The sequence below is a fragment of the Muntiacus reevesi genome, chromosome 3 (assembly GCF_963930625.1).
Source record: "Muntiacus reevesi chromosome 3, mMunRee1.1, whole genome shotgun sequence".
In the NCBI taxonomy this organism is placed as follows: Eukaryota; Metazoa; Chordata; class Mammalia; order Artiodactyla; family Cervidae; genus Muntiacus; species Muntiacus reevesi.
In genome coordinates, this window is record NC_089251.1 from 177,060,956 (window position 1) to 177,070,297 (window position 9,342).

Consider the following 9,342-nt stretch of genomic DNA (forward strand, 5'->3'; position numbering starts at 1 on the left):
AGTTATGACCAACCTAGATAGCATATTAAAAAGCAGAGACATTACTTTGCCAACAAAGGTTCATCTAGTCAAGGCTATGGTTTTTCCAGTGGTCATGTATGGATGTGAGAGTTGGACTATAAAGAAAGCTGAGTGCCGAAGAATTAATGCTTTTGAACTGTGGTGTTGGAGAAGACTCTTGAGAGTCCCTTGGACTGCAAGGAGATCCAACCAGTCCATCCTAAAGGAGATCAGTCCTGGGTGTTCATTGGAAGGACTGATGCTGAGGCTGAAACTCAAATACTATGGCCACCTGATGTGAAGAGCTGACTCCTTAGAAAAGATCCTGATGCTGGGAAGGATTGAAGGCAGGCGGAGAAGTGGATGACAGTGGATAAACTCCAGGAGTTGGTGAAGGACAGGGAAGCCTAGCGTGCTGTAGTCCATGGGATCGCAAAGAGTCAGACATGACTGAGCAACTGAATTGAACTGATGCCCAAACAATTACTCTTAATAGTTACAACTGAACTGATTACTATAATAAGCATCCTTATAATTTGGATTATGGTGGTTCACACCTATTTCTTTATTGGTGAACCTGGCAAGGATTCCTTGATTGCCCAGAATATAATACTAGTAAATACTAGTAAATTATATTCATGTGTAAGGCTTGTCTCTGTTAATAAGCCAGCCAGTGAGAAGACACATGAAACAATCAGAGAAAGTCATAAAACAATAAGATGTGCTGAGTTTAATATAATTTTCCCTTTGAAAATCTTCTACTACCACCTGTACACATACCTGCTCCTGAATTCCCATAGACTATTTTTCTCCTCTTGTTTCATTCTTATATATGTTGATTTTTCTGTAGATACTTCCTTTACCTTCTATTTATTCTGTCTAGTTAAGTGAGGTATAAGATCTCATCAAAGTGGATCAGCACTACACTGCTCACCCAGTAATAGACCCTCAGTGAATATGCTGGGAATCAGCAGATATATAAAGAATGATGGAGTTATGCCTTTAGTTCCTGTTTCTTTTTCGGATGTTTTCAGGAGGCAGAAAGAGAGAGAGAAGGTGCCAATTCTGGTCCTGGCTCTGAGCAAACTGTAAGCCCACATGTATGGTGACTGAGTATTTTACAAAACAGTATGTAGATTGAGATTTTTAAAAGTCCTGTGTCATTATTTCCTTCTTCTATACTCCATGGTGGAATATGTAAGAACATCACTCAGATAACAGTGAAAATAAAGGACTGGGGACTCAAACCATATCCTTAAATATCCCAATACGACTTACTATTATAGCAACTAAAATTCTGGGCCTCCCTGGTGCCTCAGTGGTAAAGAATCCAGCTGCCAGTGCAGGAGACTCGGCTTCAAACCCTGGTCAGGAAAATGCCCTGGAGAAGAAAATGGCAACCCACTCCAGTATTTTTGCAGGGAAAAATCCTAGAACAGAGGAGCCTGGCAGGCTACCGTCCATGGGGTCCCAAAAAGTCGGACACGACTTAGTGACTGAGCATGAGCACCTAAAATTCTAATTAAAGTCTAACAAGTAAAATAAATAAATAAATAAATAAATAACTATAGTCCCTGCCTTTCCCTGTTTTTTTTTTTCTTTTTACACACTGTAGGAAATATACCATGTTACTTAAAAACATTATGACACTAGACTTTTATTTTTGATTTGGACCATTAAATCCTTTTCTGTTTTGGTGTTACCACAGTTAAGACCATTTAAATACAGACTTGCTCTTGGAGTTTATGAGAGAGAGGTGTGATGACTGCAAATATGCCAATATTCCTGCTCTGGCTTGAGATCTCTGGTGATGGAATCAAACCTAGCCCCCGTGGCCTAAGGTCAACCTGATTATAGGCTAGGAATGCCCAGGATAGTGCTCAAGAGCAAAAGGTGCTGCCAGGCAGGCCATGCAGACTGTCTCTGGGTGGAATCTGGATAGGGAAATTAGAGAGATAGCCAATGGGTGGGTAGTGAAAAGAACAGAAATATAAAAAGACAAGCAGAAACCAAAGAAAGGAACATAGTCACACATACACAAAGTCACATAGTCGCTGGACCACAGAACAACTGTGGACCTTCAAACACAACTGTTCCTGTTCTGTGTTTCTTGGACAGTTGAATCACTCTTCATGCCACTCATCTCATTGTAACCCCATTGCTGGAGGTGGCTATAATCTCCTGACCAGCGCAGGGCTTAAACCAACACACTCTTTCCTATTGTCATTCACTGTTGTTCTTGACTCTCAGATCTGATAAAAACTTACAAGTGCCCCGCAGTGGATACTTGACATCTATTCCCATCTGCAGCCTTCTTTATTTATAGAAAACCAAGATGTGAAAAGGGATTGCCTAGGAGGCTTCCAAGTTTTCTGGTTCCTAAGAAAAAGCTACAGAAAGATACATTCTCCTTTTCTTCTGGTTGCTGGCTTGTCTGAGAAGGAAGTTGACACTGAGGGAAGCAAAAAAGAGGGAGGACAGACTGGGTGCCTGGTGACATGCCTAAGCCATTAAACCAATGTAAAGCCAACTCTCCTCCTAGACTTGCCAATATTCAAGATAAAAAATCTTTTATGTTTAAACCCTTTTGAGTTGGATTTCTATTACCATGTAAAATATGTAGTTGGAGTTCGGCATTTCTCCTTTTTATTGGTTGAAGATTTCTTAAAAATAAGATGATGGGAACATTTGGGGTAGGGAGAAGGGTACCACTGGATTTTTCCTACGATGGAGAAAATTCTCAACAGCTGACCCTGGCATCCTATCTCCAGACCTGACACTTCATCCCCACTGTGCCAAGAAAGAAAAGTCAGTCCTCTGGTCCATAGCACGTCCTTCGGCCTGAGGCTCCAGGGCAAGCACCAGAGTTGGAGGCCTAAAGTACAAGAAGCCCTCAGAGGACCAATGTCCACCCACCACATCTCTCCTGGTTCCTGGTCATCCACTTAGATCTTCAACCCTGGGACTCAAAGTAGGGATGTTAAATTCAAGTGACATAAGAGCCCAGAGAAAGGGGACATTTCAAGGTCTCTCTGTCATGTACACTTCAGTGTGAATGATTTTGTGATGTTTTCTTCAAATTGAGTTTTCCTATGGGAGAGAGAAAAACCAAAAAGGAGAAGGGGAAGGAAATAAAGTTTCTGGTAAAGGCAAAGTTTTAGTCTAATAGGGGCGACATAAAAAAAACAAATGCACAGATTGAGTGGCTTCAGTTCAGTTCAGTTCAGTCGCTCAGTCGTGTCCGACTCTTTGCAACCCCATGAATTGCAGCACGCCAGGCCTCCCTGTCCATCACCAACTCCCGGGGTTCACTCAAACTCATGCCCATAGAGTCGGTGATGCCATCCAGCCATCTCAGCCTCTGTCATCCCCTTCTCCTCCTGACCCCAACCCCTCCCAGCATCAGGGTCTTTTCCAATGAGTCAGCTCTTCACATGAGGTGGCCAAAGTATTAGAGTTTCAGCTTCAGCATCAGTCATTCCAATGAACACCCAGGACTGATCTCCTGTAGGATGGACTGGTTGGATCTCCTTGCGTGGCTTAGACATCTTAAATTTAATCTGTCACAGTTCTAGAGGCAAGAAGTCAGTAGGTTTCCTTTCTTATGAGGTCTCTCTCCTTGCCTGGGAGATACCTGCCTTTTCCTGCGTCCACACACGGTTGTTACTCTGTGCATGTGGCCCCTCTTGTCTCTTTACACATCCAAATTTTCTCTTCCTCCAAGGACACCAATCACATTGGATTAGGGCCCACCCTAAGGGCCTCATTTTAATTTACTTGCCTCTTTAAAGGTCCAGTCTCTAAATACAGTCGCATCCTGAGGTTGTGGAAGTTACAGCTTCAACACATGAATGGGGTGGGGGTGAGGCAGGCACAGTGCAGCCCACAGCAGGGATGGGGTTTGTGATACCAGTGAAAAAATTCTTCTGGGCACCGAGAGACCGCTGGTTCCCTGGAACACTTAGGAAATCTGTGCACATGTGGTAGGTGAGGGCCCAGGGGAACTGGCCCAAGGACCCTCAGTGGTGGCCTTGCCCAGGCAGAGCTCAAAAGGCTGCGCATTTCTCACTGTCCGTGCTGTTCCCTGCATGCCCATCTCCCTGGTCCTTCCAAAATGGAATCAGCCTCCTGGTTCAGAACCGCATGAGTTACTATAAATTCATGGTTTTTAACAACAGACACCGACAGGCTTGCTGGATTTTCACACATGTTTAAAAGCCATGGGCTTATTCCCCGACTGGCCAGAATGCTGAATGCCATTAAAAATATCAGAGTCTGAGGACGCCCATGGTCAAAGTCAAACAGGTTTTATCTCCACATGCTGGGCAGTGCTGCTTCCCTGAATATTTATCAAAGCAGACAAGCAACATTCAATCACATGGATCTCCTCGTCTGAAAATCTCTCTTCTGTGCCAGCAACCAGGTGGGATTTCTACCAAAGATTCCTCTTGCACAACAGGCTGACCTTGAACTCCATGCATTTTAGGAAAAGCAGTGGGGTGTCTCTTGTTGACCAACCAGAGTAAACATTTCCAAAACCCGTCGCCGTCTGTCACACTGGGACTCCAGGTGCTGTCTCGTGGAAAACTGGCAATTAGTCATACATGAAAACAGAGCAGGAGGAGAGCTGTGTTTCTAGTGATTATTTTCCAATTTCGGAACACTTAATGTTATCATCTATATTATATTTGCTGAGTTGCATTTTTTCCTCTTGTGTTTCCCATTGTGTTTACTTCCTAGCCTAACTGGGCTTGGTACACACAGGAAATCTCTGCCTGTCAGCCTCAGGTGGTAGAAAGGAGGAGATGCCCTCAAGAGCAGCAGGGAGCTGGGTTCGAGGCAGGCAGCCATTCGTGGGCGTCCTGCAGGCTCTGTCTTCCTCTTCTCCAACTCTGCTTCACACAGTCTTTCTGCAGGTCCATCTGACACTATGCTGTGGCCACATATGTAGCCTCCTGGCAGCACCCTCCCCCTGCCCCAATCCCAGCTTCTTTGCCATCATGAGATGTTTGAACATCTGGTGACAAATTTACCATGATGCTGGGCTTTCAAAATGATCCGCAACTTCATTTGCAAGGAGCCAGTTTTCAGAATGATTCTTTCTGGCTAGCTCCACATTAACGTCTCCAGAGGTTTCTCTGTCTATTCCCAGTGCACGTGCTGGGAGGGAAGATAAAGCCTGAATGTATCCCTGTGCCTCCAGGGACGCATTGTGTCTCCCCTAGCCTCTCCAGCTTTCTGTGAGTGAGCAATGGGATAAGGACGTTCCAACTGATGTCTCTAGACCGGGAGAAAGAGCACCCTCACCCCCAGGCTGGAAATTCTAATTTTCAATTACGTAATCAGCAAATTCAGTAGAGTGGAGGTCAGAATGTCGCAAAACAAGCAGGGTCCCTGGCTACCTCTTGTCTACTGAAAGTGAATCATGACACTTCTGTGGCAATGAACCTGAATTGCCTGATATTCATTTCTGTCACAACTAGCCTTGGGTTTCTGCCTCCAAGGGCATGTGTTCATTACAGTTAAGAGAAATGTGAAACAGCGAAGGAGAAGTGACATTCTTATCCAACCCCATGTTGTGCTCCATCAAGTTTTCACTTTTTTCCCCCACATCGGATTTTTATGGAAAACTGGTAAGAGCTATAATACTATTAGAAAGAAATAGGTCAGAACTACTCGTTTGCTTGCATGGAGGGCCTCAGCAGCAAAGAAGAGGAACCTGAACAGAGACATTACTTACCACTCTGTCTTCCTGTTATGGGTTAAAACCTGGTCAGTACCATCCACCAAGATGGTGGATGAAAAATGAAATCAACCCCATATCTCTCACGAGTCAGAGACAGGGAGTCTATCCTTGTTGGTAGCTTGGTGCAAAACTGTCAGTCTGACACCTTCTCATTCCTTTCTAATTCTATTTTCCCAAAGTGTAAAATGATGGAACCATTTTAAATGTGTGCCATAATATACAGAGGAAGAAGCTGAGCTCAAGCCTCAGAAAAATTGCTAATAGCAAAGAAATGAAGGGAAGTTCTGTAGAGCTATTCAGGAAAACGATGGTCATCTTAGATACACACCTCTGGCCAGTTGGCTCCCCAATGTCTGACAATGTTGCTTGATTACAAGCTCACCACAGCCATGGGGCAGAATTAAGAATCATTTGCTTGCCACTGAGGAACCAGAAGAGCTTCAAGAGTGTTTCTGACTTACCAGCTGATGGTCACCTCAGCCTAGCTCTACAGCTGCCTCCTGCAACTCAGGCTGCCTGCGTCTCTGTGACTGTCTTACTTTCCCTCTCTGCAGCCTGACATGGTTCTTGTTCCTCATTTTGCCTCTTCCTGGGAAAGCCAGTTCAGTGGAAGCATGAGTCTGAGGGAGCTGCAGTGCAGATATTTTGGTAGACAGTTCAGTTCAGTTCAGTCACTCTGTCGTGTCTGACTCTGCGTGACCCCAAGGACTGCAGCACACCAAGCTTCCCTGTCCATCAGCAACTCCTGAGGCGTGCTCAAACTCATGTCCATTGAGTTGGTGATGCCATTCAACCATCTCATTCTCTGTTGTCCCCTTCTCCTCTTGCCTTCAATCTTTCCCAGCATCAGGGTCTTTCCCAATAAGTCAGGCCAAAGTATTGGACTTTCAGCTTCAGCATCAGTCCTTCCAATGAATATTCAGGATTGATTTCCTTGAGGAGTGACTGGTTGGATCTCCTTGCAGTCCAAGAGACTCTCAAGAGTCTTCTCCAACACCACAATTCAAAAGTATCAATTCTTCAGTGCTCAGCTTTCCTTATAGTCCAACTCTCACATCCATACATTTTGGTAGACACATTCCTCCAAATTCCATTCAAGTGCTCAAAAAATTCATGGCAATGTGGTGTTCTCCTTGTATTTATGTGGTTTCAATGTCCACCAGGGTCATGTAGGTCAGTTTGACTCAAATAGTGAATTTTAAGTCCTGTTGGAACCTGCACGTGATTTCTCCTGATTCTTGATAGTTAGCTTGCTCAGGGTGACTAAGATCTCCACCCTGTGTCCATCTGCATTGCCTCAGTCACTGCCAAGCGACAAGCCTCACCTTTGGCTGGTAAGGGGCCGAGCTGGGCCTAGAGTTCGCAGTCTTTGCCTCACTGGTAGGGGGAGTAGAAAGGGAGGTGGATAGTGGTGGTAAAAGGGGATAACCAGATAGATAAACAGGAGTGGGATCTGACACTGAGTGGGCCAATAGAGTGACATGAACTAGAGGTTCAATGCCCAGAATGTGAAGGCATTAGGGACAACACCGACCTGGCTTATCTATCACCTTGTGATACACATGAAGGAAAATTTGGAGTTCTACAGAAAAAGCTGTCATTCCTAAACCTTATTTCAAGATGTCACTGCCTCACTAGAGTTTTGACCTGACTGATGTTGAATTATGTGTGGCACTCTTGCTCTTTTAAATGGCTGTTTTTTTGAGGTAAGAACACACTTTTGGAGTAGGGCATATCTAGGTTCAAAGCCCAGGCTCTCTTGTGACCTTTTAAGGAAGCCACCTTGCTGAACGGGCTCTCTTGTCTGTAAGAAGGCACCAAATTACCCATCTTCAGGGTGTTTTGAGGACTGGAGCAATGTGTGTACTGAATCTAGCACAAGTGTCCAACAACATAGAAGGTGCTCAATAAAGGAAAGATATTTCAATTTCTGGCAAAGTCCCAGGGAAGAATGGATTCAGGAACCTAGAGGCAATCGGATGAATCTTCCCAATACCTGGGCTTCCCTTGTGGCTCAGCTGGTAAAGAATCTGCCTGCAAGGTGGGAGACCTGGGTTTGATCCGTGCATTGGGAAGATCCCCCTGGAGAAGGGAAAGGCTACCCACTCCAGTATTCTGGAGTGTAACATCCATGGGGGTCACAAAGAGTCGGACTTTCACTTTTACTTTCTTTCCCAATAGCTAGAAGCATTTAACAAGTAACCAGACTTAGGGACACATTTTTCACTGGGGAAATCATTTATGTACACATGAAGGCCTGAGCACATTTTAAACACATTTGCAAGAGTTCAGCAGAAACAGCACATATACTTTCTTAGCATTTTCAGAAATTATGTTGTGAAAGGAATTGTCATGATCCCTGAAGAAGACACCTAGTTCTTGTTAATCGCAGAGAAAACTGCGACCTCAAACCGAGAAATGGTCTCTCTCACACTGCTCAGTGGTGCCTTGCTATTTTTAAAATGGATAAATAGGAAAGTTTCCTGTTCAAAGGATCACAAAGTGTTCCTTGTTGCAAACAGAAAAACTTATATTTAAAGCAAAATCACTTTCTTAGTATTAGAAAACATCATTTTTTTCCCTCCTGTTTTACATAAGGCTTAATGGTAAATGGAGACCAGATTGGGATGATTACAGACAAATGAGCATTATAATTTCTAAGTGGAGGGGTTTTTTGTTTGTTTTTTGGTCAGAGAATTAGATCCCCTTTGCCTCTGAATTTTGACTGTGTGTGTGTGAGAGACTCAGAGATAGACTATTACTCATAAAATGGATACAGGTTTACTCTACTAAAGAGAAGATCTAGGTCCCCAAAGTGAAGTTTCAGAGACGCTTCCTTGTTAACTGAAAAGAAGCAGATACAGAGCTTTCTTAAATTCATATTCTTCTTGGGGATTATATAGATAAACTGAAAAAGAATACACTAAAATTACAGATGTGGTCTCCCATGGTGTGAGTTTAGCTCCTTCTCCCTTATTTTGACATTTGGCCCTGGCAAACCAAAATCCTCTGAAATGGAGATCCCATCTTAAAATTATATGTCTCCACTGCTACTCAATGCTTCATATTATATTCCTCATTCCCTTTTACAGTTACATTTCTTAAATGAGTGACTACAGATTATTTCCAAGGACCTCCTTATTCAATTAGCCCCCTGTGATCTACATATACCTCCAGTACCCTAATAAAAATGGACTCAAAGTTTCTAATTATCTCCTAATAAATGTTCACATCTTTTCTTGACCTATAAGTCCTTTAAATGTACTGGATATCCACTCTTTCATTTTCTATACTTTTTCCTTCAAAAAATTTGAGTACCTGTATTATTTTTCAACTGCAAATCCCTAGTCTTAACCTTGTTGCTTTTGCTTCAGTTTGAAATATTCAGCAGTATGGTTTTAATATCTTTGGTTTTCTTGTTGATTTAGTGAGCTATATAAAATTATTGAAATGTGTTCATTTTATATTTGTATGAGAGACATGATTTTAACTTTTTAATAAAATTAAAACAATTGTTTTCTAATTCTGTGGCTTCCCAGGTGGTGCTAGTGGTAAAGAACCCGCCTGCCAATGCAGGAGATATGAGACGGAGGTTC